This window comes from Tursiops truncatus, chromosome 12 (genome assembly GCF_011762595.2).
Source record: "Tursiops truncatus isolate mTurTru1 chromosome 12, mTurTru1.mat.Y, whole genome shotgun sequence".
Taxonomy (NCBI): Eukaryota; Metazoa; Chordata; class Mammalia; order Artiodactyla; family Delphinidae; genus Tursiops; species Tursiops truncatus.
In genome coordinates this window covers 12,225,362-12,240,060 of record NC_047045.1, presented here as the reverse complement: position 1 = coordinate 12,240,060, position 14,699 = coordinate 12,225,362, and the positions used below count along the sequence as shown (strand labels likewise).

General features: G+C 36.6%; 1 long non-coding RNA gene across 1 annotated transcript in view; it reads right to left on the bottom strand.

The window, feature by feature from the left end:
* Window positions 1-939: 939 nt before the first annotated feature.
* Window positions 940-14,699, bottom strand: part of LOC141275981 (uncharacterized) — a 74,319-nt gene continuing 60,559 nt past the window's right edge. The window contains exon 3 of the long non-coding RNA XR_012324700.1: window positions 940-1,135. This is a non-coding gene — a long non-coding RNA (uncharacterized lncRNA). The remainder of the gene's footprint in view (window positions 1,136-14,699) is intronic.

The following is a 14,699-nucleotide window of genomic DNA, read 5'->3' as shown; positions in this document are numbered from 1 at the left end:
ATTGTTATTCTGTTATATAAGACATTTGAATTATTGGTAACACTATTTTTCCCCATCATTGCTTTCTATTCTCACCTAATCATAATATATGATTTTCAAGATCATATTTTTTTAAGTTCTGATATAAGTATCCCATTAGAATGTTGACTGGAATTATTAAATCTATGGGGAAAATGGAAAACATGAAGTTTCAAGTTAACAAAAAATGTTTTTTTAAGAAAATGGCGGGTTTTTTTGAGAACTTTCTAAAAAAACTACTAGGCTTTTAAAATATGTTTCCTTTTTATTCCCCAAATGGCACCTGCTGTGCAGTTTTACTGCCAGCTAGAATGTTGTTTTCAACTTCCACGGGAGGTTTTTTCTTTCACTCAATCTGCAGGCTCTTTTTTCTATTGTATTTGCCAGCATGACATGTACGGTGAAGTATATTTTATCACATATTGCGTATATACAGAATTATTGCATGTGTATTACATACACACTGAAGTAAACTGTATTTACATTGATTTTTATATTCTCTGGACAGTTTTACTGTAAATAAATACAACGTTTTATCACTTCGTTTACTTTTTCCTTTTAAAAAATTTTACTTATGGTATTCTTTTGGCCTTTGATTTTGGTCAGTGACCTTTAAGAAAAAACAAGAAGAAAAATATATTTTACCCCTTTTCTACTATAACTAAGGTCTCCACAGGCACTGTCTTAAGTGTGAACTGGGTCATTGCTCGCTGAGGAAAGAATAGTCTGAATATAGCTCCATCGAAGGAAATTTTAAAACATGCCTTTATACTGATACTTACAATTCTAATTCAGCACATCAAGGCTATTTCTGGTCTTCTCCCTTTCCATGTATGTAAGTACCTTCTCCAACAGTGAGAAATCTGGCTCTCATTATTTTCAAAGCTAACTGCTGATTGTTTCAATCAATTTATTTTCTCATTGTATCAATCTCCCAATCTCAATGTCATGGACCTACCATGTCCACGCAACCACCCGCCATCCCAGTCCTGCATGTTTTGGTGCTGGTGTGCACACTGCGCACCGCTGAGAGCCTCCTGGTGGCTTCCCCCTCCCTGCTTCACACTCCGTCTCCTTGGGCGCTGGCGGGTACATCCTCCTTCACCTCCTCGTCACCCTGAATGCAGAAGGGAAGGGGAAAATAGGCAAAGATTAGGAAGAGAAAGGAACAGGAAAGCAAGTGAGCAGGAAGGGAAAGGAGGGAAGAGAAAGGAGAGAGTCTAAGGTTTTCATTTGATTTTTAAGAGAAAGAGTGAGTAATTAGATCCTTAAATAAACAGGACTCCTGATGACTCCAAAGGTTCTGGCAATAAATGAAACTCCAGTACTTGCAGCTTACCCTGTGTAAAATTTTCTGTGTTACAACTTTATTATGTTGTTTGAGTGCAGCATTTGGGCAAGGAGCACACTTTTGGTTCTTCTTGGCTAGTGTTTCTCCTTGAGCTCTCATTTACTGAGGCTTGATTGTTAGGTGGACAAGGGAACAACAGCTGGGCTGCCATAGTACAGAGGCTTTCTTCTCTAATCTGCTCTGGAATGAACTGACCTACACTCAAGAATTTGTACTCCCTGAAACATTTTCCCTTCTTCCCTCCCTCCTTCCCTCCCTCCCTCCCATCCTTTATTCCTTTGTTTTTTAGGCAGAAAGACATTCATTACTTGACACAAATTATTTTTTTAATACATCAAAATAAATCAAAGATTCTGTTATATCCAGTAAGATGAGCAAAAAGTGTGACTATTCCTAAATATTAGAATCTATATAATTTGACCTAGTATAAAAGCAATTTTTAAAAGGCAATAAATATTTGACGGTTTTTTAGTGAATTTTCATTTGAGAAGGAGTTTTTTAAAAAGCTTGAGGGGGACTTCCCTGGTGGAGCAGTGGTTAAGAATCCGCCTGCCCAGAAATAGAGACACAGATGTAGAGAACAAACGTATGGACACCAAGGGGGGAAAGTGGCGGGGGTGGGTGGTGGTGGGATGAATTGGGAGATTGGGATTGACATGTATACACTGATATGTATAAAATGGATAACTAATAAGAACCTGCTGTATAAAAAATAAACAAAATTCAAAAAAGAAAAAAAATCTGCCTGGCAATGCAGGGGACACGGCTTCAAGCCCTGGGCTGGGAAGATCCCACATGCCGCGGAGCAACTAAGCCCGTGTGCCTACAACTACTGAGCCTGCGCTCTAGAGCCTGCGAGCCACAACTACTGAAGCCCGCACGCCAGAACTACTGAAGCCCGTGCACCTAGAGCCCGTGCTCTGCAACAAGAGAAGCCACTGCAATGAGAAGCCCACGCACTGCAGCAAAGAGCAGCCCCCGCTCGCCGCAACTAGAGAAAGCCCGTGTGCAGCAGCAATGAAGACCCAATGAAGCCAAAAATAAATAAATAAAATATAAATAAATTTATTAAAAAAAAAAAAGCTTGAGGGACTTCCCTGGTGGTCCAGTGGTTAAGAACACACCTTCCAATGCAGGGTACGTGGGTTCGATCCCTGGTCGGGGAACTAAGATCCCACATGCTTCAGGGCAACTAAGCCCGTGCGCCAAACTACAGAGCCCACTCACTCTGGAGCCCACGTGCCACAACTAGAGAGCCCCCGTGCCGCAACTGCTGAGCCCACGCACTCTGGAGCTGGCACACCACAACTAGAGAGAAGCCTATGCGCCACAACTAGAGAGAAGCCCACGTGCTGCAACAAAGAACCTGCTCACCGCAATGAAAGATCCTGCATGCCACATCTAAGACCTGATGCCACCAAAAATAAAAATTTTTTAAAAATAACATTAAAAATATTAAGAAGCTTGAATTGCAATTTAATAATATAATGAATAATTTAGTTGACCTCTTTGGGGTCAACTAAATTCATGTTGCCTAAATATCTATATGAAAAACTATGGTAACATACATTTTTGCTTGTTTTGTAATAGTGTTTTGAGGAATTGTCAGTTTTAAAGATAGTATCAATATATGCTATATAGTAAAGTTACATTTTAGACATTGCCATAAACAGTATAGTTCAGTTTCTAAAGATAATTTCCCATTTGTTACCATATTCTACAAGGTGTATAATTTTATCTTCAGAATATCTATGTATATAGTCTAATAAACTTATTTTACTGTGGGTGAACAGAAAAAAAAAACAATGTCTCTCTAACTTAGTGCTAAATTTAAAGTCGAATTGAACTTAAAATTAGGTTCAGTAAATAAAAATGTTATTTTAAATAGTCTAAGTTATAGATATACATGGTAGTTTTTCAAAAATAAATAAATTTATTTATTTATCTTTGGCTGAGTTGGGTCCTCGTTGCTGTGCACGGGCTTTCTCTAGTTGCAGCGAGCGGGGGCTACTCCTCATTGCAGTGCGTGGGCTTCTCATTGCAGTAGCTTCTCTTGTTGCGGAACACGGGCTCTAGGTACATGGGCTTCAGTAGTTGTGGCTCACGGGCTCTAGAGCGCAGGCTCAGTAGTTGTGGCGCACAGCCTTAGTTGCTCTGTGGCATGTGGGATCTTCCTGGACCAGGGCTTGAACCCTTGTCCCCTGCATTGGCAGGCGGATTCTTAACCACTGCACCACTAGGGAAGTCCTACTTGGTAGTTTTAAAGTATCAAATGGCTCTATAAGGTGAAAGAAAGGTCGTTATCTGCTGTTCCACCGATCCCACTCAGAATTTCCTTCCCCAAAGGCAAGTGGTTTCAAATCTTGTAGCTGTTTTTTTCTGATATTTGCCTCCATATATCTAAGAAACATACCTAAGCTTTTTATTAATATTTAAGTTTATAATTTCTGTTGACTTGCAACTATAAAAGTTGACGATTAGCTCCTTTATCCGAATACACCCTCACACAGGCAGATAATTCCTGTCTTTTTATCCTCCTGCCATTTTTGGTCATATAATATTATTTGTTAACTCAATTTCTAGTGTTTAAATTACTATAACTTTATTCATGTGGTATACCAGGATTATACTTCTTTTCTTTTATAATTTATGTATTTAACTTAGAGTTTAAAATGGTTTTGGTTGCTTAGTTTTCAATACATTTTTCCCAAAGTTACCCCCAAATTTTGCTAGAAATAGAATTCTCAGCACAATATGTTCAGATTCCACCCCCACCCTCTGCCCCAATTTATTAGTTCTTGTTCTTCTTAGTGATAGACTTCCTGGAGACCTGTATCTTCCTGTTCTCATCTCCACTGGTTGTTTCTGGTCTTGGACTCAACTGTCAACCTGGGTTTTTTACTTCACTGCTTTCTTAGGGATTCACTTTCTCTTTCTCTTTTTTTTTCTGGATCCCACTCTTTCTCATTCTTGATTTACTTCCTTGTTTGGTGGAATACATCCCTCAGTAGCTTCTAGGAAGGGTGTAGTAGCCAGCCTCCAAAATGGCCCTCAGTGATCCCCACTTCCATGTATTCACAACCGTGTGCAGTCCTCTCCCAACAGTGTTTGAGAGAAGTGATGTTATCTCACTTCTGAGATTAGGTTATAAAAGATTATAGCTACTGTCTTGGGAAACTGGCCTCTGTGTCTCAGATTATTTGCTTTGTGGGAAGTAAACTGCCTTGTTTTGAGCAGCCGTATGGAGAAGCCCATGTACTAAGGAACTGAGATCTCCTACCAACAGCCAGAGAGGAACTGAAACCTGCCAACAAGCACATGAATAACCATGGAAGTACGTTCTTCAGCCCAAGTGCCACCTTCACATAACTGCACCCCTGGCTAACAGCTTGACCTGCAATCACACGAGAGGCCCTTAGCTAGAATGCCCAGCTAAGCCACCCCTGGATTGCTGGCCCACAGAAATTGGGAGAAAGTAAGTATTTGTTGCCTTAAACTGTGAAATTTTAGGGGAATTTATTATGTAGCAATAGATAACTAATACAAAGAGTGAATAGGAGATAAGATTTTTGAGATATTAAAGTCTAAAAGTGTATTTGTTCTATCCTTGTACTTGTTTGGAAGTTCGGCTGTGTATGTAATTCTAGGGTAGAAATGAATTTTCCTTAGAATTTTGAAAGCTTTGCAGCTGCAGTTGAACAGCTCTCAAACATCTTGAACTCCTGATTCTTTTCATATATCCTTCTTTCCCACCCAGAATCTTTGTTCTGAAATTTTATGATGACATATCTTGGAATGGATCCATTTTTATTTATTATACTGGGGGATATATTAGTCTCTTTCAATTTAGAAAGTTGTGAGAAGTTTTCTTCAGTTATTTCTTTGAAAATTTTCTCTTTTTCTTGTTCTTTCTCTCTAGAACTCTTTTTTTTTTTAATTTTTTATTTTTTTGCGGTACGCGGGTCTCTCACTACTGTGGCCTCTCCCGTTGAGGAGCACAGGCTCCGGACGCGCAGGCTCAGCGGCCATGGCTCATGGGCCCAGCCGCTCCGCGACATACGGGAGCCTCCCGGACCGGGGCACTAACCCGTATCCCCTGCATCGGTAGGCGGACTCCCAACCCCTGCATCACCAGGGAAGCCCTGGAACTCTTATTTGTAGGCTGTTGAATCTTCTACACTGATCCTCTAATTTTCTTAATATTTTCTCTTCTTCTTTTCATCTTTTTTGTTTTTTCTTCTATGCTCTGGATGATTTCCTCAACTTTCTATTGCAACTCTTTTATTGAATTTTAAAATTCTGCTGTCTTTTCCTTCCTCCTGATCTTTCAGATAATAAGAACTTTATTAGGTAGATCAGAATAGAATAAACTTCCAGGGGAAATATTATTCATTGGTTGCAGGCAAGGTGTTACAGCTACTCAGTTCATCTATTCTATGAACATTGTTCAAATTTGGAAATGCCCACCTCCCGGGATAGCACCAAAGATCAAACTTCTGCTGTTGAAGGATGTATATAAACTCTAATTAGATAATTGATTTAGATTCTTTTTTTTTAAACAAGTCTAATTGTATATTGTTGAACAAAAGACTACCGTCATATGGGGGTTGATGAATTCAGTTAAGTCCTATAGGATTTTAGGCAGCTGGGAAAGTATCAGTTACTGTTCTACAATACATTTACTATTTTTCATGCTTTTCATTTCTTCATGTAGGTCTGAGGTTCCATTTGGTATCATTTTCCTTCAGCCTGAAAAATTTCCTCTAACATTTCATGCTGACAAATTCTGTTGAGTTTTGTTTTATCTGAAAATATCTTTATTCCACCATCATTTCTGAAGGATATTTTCACTGGACATAGAAGTCTAGTTTTTTTCCTTTAGCAATTAAATGATGTCATTTTATTCTCTTCTTGCTTGCATTGTCTTTTATGAGAACTCAGTGATAATTGTTATTTTCCCCTTGTATATAATGTATTTTTTTCTTCTGGCAGCTTGTAAAATTGTTTTTTGTCTTGAGTTTTCAACAATTTGACTATGCTTTGCTGTGGTTCTCTTTTTTTTCTTATTATTGAGATTTTTTCCCAGTTTTACTGAGGTGTAATTGTGTAAGTTTAAGGTGTACAATATAATGGTTTGATACATGTATATAATGCAAAATGATTACCACAGTAAGGTTAGCTAACACTTCCATCACCTCACATAGTTATCTTTTTTCCCTTTTCTTTCTTTCTTTCTTTTTGTTTTTCCAGTGGTGAGAACATTTAAGATCTACTTTCTTAGAAACTTTCAAGTTTGTAATACAGGATTGTTACCAATAGTTAACATGCTGTATATTAGATCCCCAGAACTTATGCATCTTATAACTGAAGTTTGTATCCTTTGATCAACACCTCCCCATTTCCCCCACCTCTCAGCCCCTGGCAACCACCATTCTACTCTTTTGTTTCTATGAGTTTGGCTTTTTTTTTTTTTTTTTTGCAAGTAGACTTATTCTTTTTTTATAATTGAAATATAGTTGCTGCACAATATTATATAAGTTACAGGTGTACAATATAGTGATTCACAATTTTTAAAGGTTATACTCCATTTATAGTTATTATAAAATATAGGCCATATTCTCTGTGCTGTACAATATATCCTTATAGCTTATTTTGTACCTAATAGTTTGTACCTCTTACTCCCCTACCCTTATCTTTTGCCTCCCCACTTCCCTCTCCCCACTGGCCACCACTAGTTTGTTCTCTATATCTTTTTTGTTATATTCACTGGTCTGTTGTATTTTATACATTCAACATATAGGTGATATCATACAGTATTTGTCTTTCTCTGTCTGTCTGACTTATTTCACTTAGCATAATACCCTCCAAGTCCATATATGTTGCTGTAAATGGCAAAATTTTGTTCTTTTCTATGGCTGAGTAGTATTCCATTGTATATACATACGACATCTTCTTTATCCATTCATCTGTTGATGGACACTTAGGTTGCTTCCATGTCTTAGCAATTGTAAATAATGAGTTCAGCTTTATTAGATTCCACATATAAGTGAGACTGTACAGTATTTTTCTTTCCCTGTGTGACTTATCTTGCTTAGCATAATGCCCTCTAGGTCCATCCATGCTGTTGCAAATGACAGGATTTTCTTCTTTTTAATGGGGGAATAATATATATATATATATATATATATATATTAGTGAATGTAAATATATGAAAAAATATATATATCACATTTTCTTTATTCATTTGTCAATGGGCACTTAGATTCTTTCCATGTCTAGGCTATTATGAGTAATGCTGCAATGAACATGAAGGGTAGATACCTCTTTGAGACAGTGATTTCACTTCCTTCGGATGTATAGCTGTTGTTCTCTTTATGCTTCTACTGCTCAGAGTGTATTGAGCTTCTAGGATTTATGAATTGATAGTTTTCATCAAATTTGGAAAAATTTTGGCCCTTATTTTTTCAAATATTTTTTTCTGCTTCAATCTCTCTTTTCTTTCTCTTCTTCTGGGATTTCAGTTACATTTTAGACCATTTAATTTTGTCCTGCAAGTCACAGAGGAACTCATAATTATATGCAACATTTTTTCTTTCTGTGCTTCAATCTGGATATTCGTACTGCCTCCTCCCGTTTTTAAGTTCACTGATTTTTTTTCTTCCACAATGTGTGATCTGCCATTAAACTTATGCAATGAAATTTTCTTTTCAGATATTGTATTTTTCAGTTCTAGAATTGTTTCTATTGTAAAGTTTCAATTTCTCTACTGGGATTTTCCCCATCTTTATACTCACAGCTTATGTTTTCTTTACATCTATTAATACATTTATGAAACCTGCTTTAAAATCCTTGTCTGCTAATTCCCCAATTTTGCCATTTGTGAGTCTATTTTTAGTCTCTGTTTTTTTCCTGCTTATGGGTAATATTTTCATGCTTCTGTGTATACCTAGGAATTTTTAATTTAATACTGGACATTGTGGCGGGTATATCATTTTGAGTCCAGATTTTATTTTCTTCCTTTTAAGAGAATTGCATTTTAAAATTCAATTTACTTGCAAAATTAACTTGATATTTTTGAGGCTTTTTAAAAATGTGGTTAGGGCAGGTACAGAGTAGCCCTTCCTTTACAGCTTAAGCAACCCTACTTCTAAGGTGTGGGCTTTCTGTGATCTCAGTCGAATGTCTAGTCTGTTCAGTGATGTTTCTCCCATCTGGCAGTTGGGACTCTATCTCTTGGACTATGCAACCTCCATTCAGCTCACAGGTCTCCAGTAGCTGGTCTTTGCCAGGCCTTGTATCGTCTCATCTTTAGTATTTACCCCAAATCTTAAGGAGTCTTTGATGCAGATTTCTGGAGCTCATTCTCTATATAACTTCTTCTCCAGCACCCAACCCCACAAATTCCAGCCTCAGCAGACCTGAGCTCTGATCTTTGCTGCCTCACAAGCAGTGAGACCTGTGTATTTGACTTGGTCTCCACCTCTGTGTGCCACAGTCTAGGATGTGCTTCCAAAGGAAAGTTCAGTCAAATGTGTGTGGTGCACTCACCTATGTGTTTCCCTTTACTTAGGGATCACTCCTGTGCTCTAATTGTCTAAAATCTGATTTATATCAACAATGAATTCATATATTTCGTCTAGTTGTATAGTTTTTTGTTTGTTTATTTTTAATTTTCTGAGGGCTGGTCTGGAAGCAGTTACTGTTGTGAATAGAAGAGGATGTTGCTTTTACATTTTTAACTTCCAAGGGTAAAAATAAATTCTGTAACGTTTTATTCTTCTTTCTATATATTTTGTTATCTCAAGTTCTTTTTATTTCTTTTTTATCATTACTGTCTTCATGTTAGAGAATTTTCCTGAAATATCTGGTGATCCTTGGCCATCTGCTCATATTAAATGGTAAGGCAGTGCAAGACTATTTGAAGTTGTTTATAGAGAACTAGTCAAACGTAAACTTTATTGTAGGATCATTTGGCAGGGCCTGTTATCAGGACCTTTAAGTAATTTCTCTTGAGCTAGGGGAAATCCTCCTTCTCCTAGGAATAGGGGTCAGAGATCTAATTATTCAGCAAGTTAACTTTCACTTGATCATCTTGTTTCAGTATTTATCCCTGAGTTCAAAGTCTTTATGGTTCAATTTCCAGAGAGCAAAGCTTTAGCTGTCTTCCAGGGTTGGGAGGGGCTAGTAGCCTGGGTGTTGGGAGAGGTATTGGGGATGGAGGTTTAACTACACAGTGTTTCAATCAATCTTTTATTTTAAGATTCATCTGTGGATCTTATTTTAAAATATCACCAACTTTGGCTTTTAAAGGTAGTTGGTGCCTCAATTTTCTGAGCATTGCTGGGATCCTGCAGTCTGTTTCTGTATTTCCCTTATGCTGGCTTATGTTTTAATATTCTGTCATTTGTTACATCAGTTACCACTCATCCATCTGCTTTCCAGTCTCTAAAATATTGTTGCTGTGATCTTTTTATCCTCTTTCTCTTTGTGGTTTTAAAAAAATCTGCCTACCGTCATTTTAATGGGGTTTCAGGGGGGAGAGACACTAAATTCTATATTTTCAATCTGCTGTGTTTAAATGGATGCCTGTGTTCAAGATTTTAAGTCTACAAACATCAAATGATCAAGACTAAATGTTGCTGTGGCAGCTACAACTCAGTCCTTACTTTATCTGCGTGATGGCAGGGTCTTTTTTTTTAACCTTAACTACAGCAATAATTTTTGAGTTTTCATCAAGTATGATATTGATTTCTTAAATCTGAGTTGATATTTTAAAAATAAGGAAAATGTTCTTGATACTAAAAAAGACAAAGAGGGCTTATGAATCCCCTTGAAGTCTGTCCAGAGAACCCCAGGTGCTAAGCATCAAGTATTTTGTATACACAAACATACTCTTTGGTGTCACAGAGCAATCACTTCAAGATATGGAACATTTTAATGGAGGAAATACGTGTTTCTGAATTCCTTGCTTTATCTGCTGTTAAATCTAATACTTCTTACATAGAATAGGTCAATTTTGATAATGATAATTATTATGATAGAATTAATACCTTACATATGCTTCTTTTGCACAATAAAAAATACTTTTATGCAAATAATTTCATTGGTATGTAAACATATAGACTTATGTTCAGTGTCTTTAAAAATGTTACTAATTTCTAATCATGGTTTAAATTACCTTCAGATCAGGATTATTAGCAAATTGTAAGCAAAATGTTAAGATCACACTTATTTTTCAAGTCAATAAAATTCTCCTTCTTTCTTCCCCCCACTCACCTTACTTCCTGCCACAGCTCTTTACTAGTACACAAGTATTTTCTTTAGGATTGGAGTAGGCATGGTAGGAGATTAAAAGCAAGAAGTTGAAACTATAGTCCAGTACTGATACAAAATTGATAAAGTGTATTTTTGGGTATAGTATTTGTGCTTATGGTTTGTCTTTATTTAATTTATGCTGATCTCTCAAATTAGATGAATTCTTTTAAAAGGATAGGTTGGTTTGCCATCTTGGCCATTAACACAGAGATAGTCTGGGAAAACTATATCAGAAGAAAGTAGGCTTGAGAATGAGTACAGGGGTCAACATGATCAACATTTGGTTTAGAGTTTGTGATTTTAACTAAGGTTATGAACCCTTAACTACCAGACCACTCACTGTCCTGGAATCCCAGGAAAATGTACTTAATTTTAACATCTGCTGGCAGTTTTTCATTTCCATGTTTATTTATCCTTTGGATAAATAACCAAACTAATTTCTTTGAATCAAAAGACCAGCATTGAAACATAGAATATTAATGGCATAGAAATCACAAAGGATTTCCTGAAACATACTTGGGGAGAACAAGCAGTGTGTGACTCCTGCTCAGTAGCCCAGAGATGCAGAAGTGAATTACTACTGCGCTCACCCAGGTCAGCAAGCATAAATGTGTTCTGGGGCTACTCAAGTGAAATATATTCATCAAAGTGCACATCTCTTCATTAATGGGTACAGCTGCAAAAGATGGGGGAGGGCACTGGTGTTAACTTTGCTGATGTTTTGTCAGAGGACAATAAACAACTGGTGACTCAGGAATACATGAGGTTGCACAAGGCAGGAAGTAAAGACCAGATTCTTGTAGTCCTAAAAATTAACTAACATGTTACATTCTTGTAGTGTATTGTGATACATCCCACATTTTCCCAGCTGCCTGGCGTTACATTATATCATGCACCATCATCTATTACTTAGGCCCTATTGGTGGGCATTTAAGTTATTTTTAAACTTTTAATAGTATTAACAATACTGCTGTGATTAATCTTGGACAGCCATCATTTTGCAAATCAATGAATATACCTGCAGGATAAATTCCAACAGTGCAATTGCTGGGTCAGAGGATAGGTACAGTTAGAATTGTGATAGATACTGAGCTGCCTTCCATACAGGGTGTGGCAATCTACCTTCTAGCAGTAGTGTGTCAAGCAAAGTGTATCAGTGATTTTGTCTTTGCCATTTTGATAGGTGAAAATTTAACTCAGAGTCATTTTTTTTATTATCACGAGAGGGGTAGTCCACTTTTTCAGTAGAAAAGGAGCCATTTGTATTCACATTTTAGTGAACTGTCTCCTCATACAATTTGCCTGTTTTTCTATAGGGCTGTTGGGCTTCTTATTGATTTATAAAACGTAGATATAAATACAGATATATTAGTCATTTTTTAGTAATATGAATTATAAACATTTTTCTGCAATGTATTTTTGTTTATGGTGGCTTTAATTTGCAATATTTTAGATATTTAAAAGGTGGTTGAATTTATAAAACTTTTATTTTCTGGTTTCTGGGTTTGCATCATATTTAGAAAGACTCTGAAATATTGTTTCATCTTTGCATTCCTAGAATAAACCACAATTGATCACGGTGCATTCTTCCTTTACTGTGCTGATGGATTCTCTTTGCTAATAATATGCTTAGGATTTTTAAATTAATATTTATAAATAATAGTGGCCTGTAGTTTTCTTTTTTGTGCAATCTTTGTTAAGTTTTAGTATCAGTGTCCTGTTCGGTTCATAAAAAATCATGTTAAACTTTCCTTCTTTATGATCTGGAACAATTTAATAGTATTGTAATAATCTATTCTTTAAAGATGTGGTAACATTTCCTTGTGAATTCATCAGGGCTTTTTTGTTTTGTTTTGTTTTGTTTTTTTGAGTGTTCTCTTTAACAGTTTTCTTTTTTTTTCTATGATCCTTGGTTTATCTAGATTTTCTCTTTTTCTGGAGTCTATTTTGGTAAATTTTACTGTCATAGAAAATTATCCATTTTATTCAATTTTTAAAATGTATTTGATGTGGACAAATTAGTCTCAAGATTATTTCAATTTCTTTTTTTTAACCTATGATTATTTTCCACTTATTATATTTTCTATATTTATGCTTTCTTCCAGCTCCTTTTTTTTCTTAGTTAAGTTGGCTAATGGTTTATTAGTTAATGGTTTATGGTTTATGATTGTCTCATTACCTCTTTCTTATCATTGTTTTGTATTCTTGCTTAATACAAGCATTATTTCATTATGTTTTAAAGCTTGTGGCAGAATGTTTTATTGTAATTTTCATATGCGCCCATGGCAGTAGTTTTTGGCGAATGCTCCTCATCTCCCCTATTTTTACTGTTCATCTCCTCACCCCCTTCCTGATATAATATCATGTGTATGAATTCTCTTCTGGTTCATTTTTGACTTTCCATCTGTGAAACAAGTGAATTTTTCTAGGTCCAGATTTTGCTGGAGGCCTATGTGGGAAAGGCATCAGGGCCTATTCCAGGTCTGAAAATTTTTCCTTAGAAGCCTAGTCTTTGTTCCCCTCCTTTATCCTCTCATTTCCTCTCTGTTTCCCTCCCCCCATTTCTTCCTACCTTCCTGCTTCCCTCCCTTCCTGTCCCACTGGCACAGGGACAGACTCTTTTCTACAAATTGGGTTTGTCTGTTTTATTTGTCATTTAGCCCTTCCTTTTCTGCTTTTTGGAGCAAAAGGAATGATTTTGTTACTAGTCTGTGTTTGCTGTGTCTCCTGTTTTTGACAAATGATCTCAGTTTTATACCTCAATGTGTGTCTGTCAATTTTATGTGTCAACTTGACTGGGCCATGAGGTGCCCAGGTATTTGATCAAACATTATTTGGGGTGTTTCTGTGGATGTTTTTGATGGGATTAACTTTTAAATCAGGAGACTGATTAAAATAGTTTGCCCTCCTAATGTGGATGGGCCTCTTTCCATCAGTGGGAGGCCTGAACAGAAGAAAAAGGCTGACCCCACCCCATGTAAGAATTCTTGCCTGACTGTCTTTGGACACATACAGTAACATCTTTTTGGGTCTGGAGCCTGCTTGCCTTTGGAAGGGAGCTATACCATCACCTCTCCTGGTTCTCAGGTCTTTAGACTCAGAATGAAACTAAGCCAGTGGCTCTTTGGTCTCCAGCTTGCTTACCGACCCAGCACATCTTAAGACTTGTCTGCCTCCATAAATCCATGAGCCAATTCCCTGCAATACAACTCTTTATACATATATAAGCATAATAAAAATAATATGTTTATATATGTTATATTTATATACTTTTATATATGTAAAATATCCTACTGGTTCTGTTTCTCTGGAGATTTCTAATAAATGTGGTGTCATTTACCTGTGAGTAATGTACATTGCTGGTTATTTCTGAGCTTTTAAACAACAGATGTCCTCTCTTTCCTTCTGACTTTATTTTATCTTCTCTGGTTCCTCTCCTGCAACTATACCGTGGTTTAAATATTGGCTGTCTCGATTCTCCTCAAAGATGAATTATACATTTTTTTTCTTGTTATCTTAACGGGATTTAAATGATTTCTGGGAGGAGAAGAGGGAGCTGCCTACTTTATTCTTTGTTTAAAAACCAGAAGTTTAGATCCTGTTAAACTAGAGGTGTTATTATTCTGCTTATCACTTCTTAGGTTTGTTGACTAGTGCTCCATAATAGAGGAAGAAAAATTTGGAGCTCTTGGGGCAATTTGGAAAGAAAGAAATAGGATGGAGATGAAAGGGAATGGCTTGAGACTGGACCTAAGAAGAGCAAAACAACTGGTGAAAAATTACCGGTTTAATCTTAAACGGACTTTTCAGGACAGCAATGTCCACTAGGCCATTTGAATTTGTGTTTATACTATGAAAATCCTTCCTGAGACACATCTTCTCTCTCAATCCTCAGTAAATTCTACTGGAATCATAAGAAATTTGATAAGCAAGTTTTCCCTCTCTTTCTCTTCTCTTTGGGGGAATGTGGTATGGTGTGTGTGTTTTGAATTGAGTAAAAGGCTGAGTTTCATGC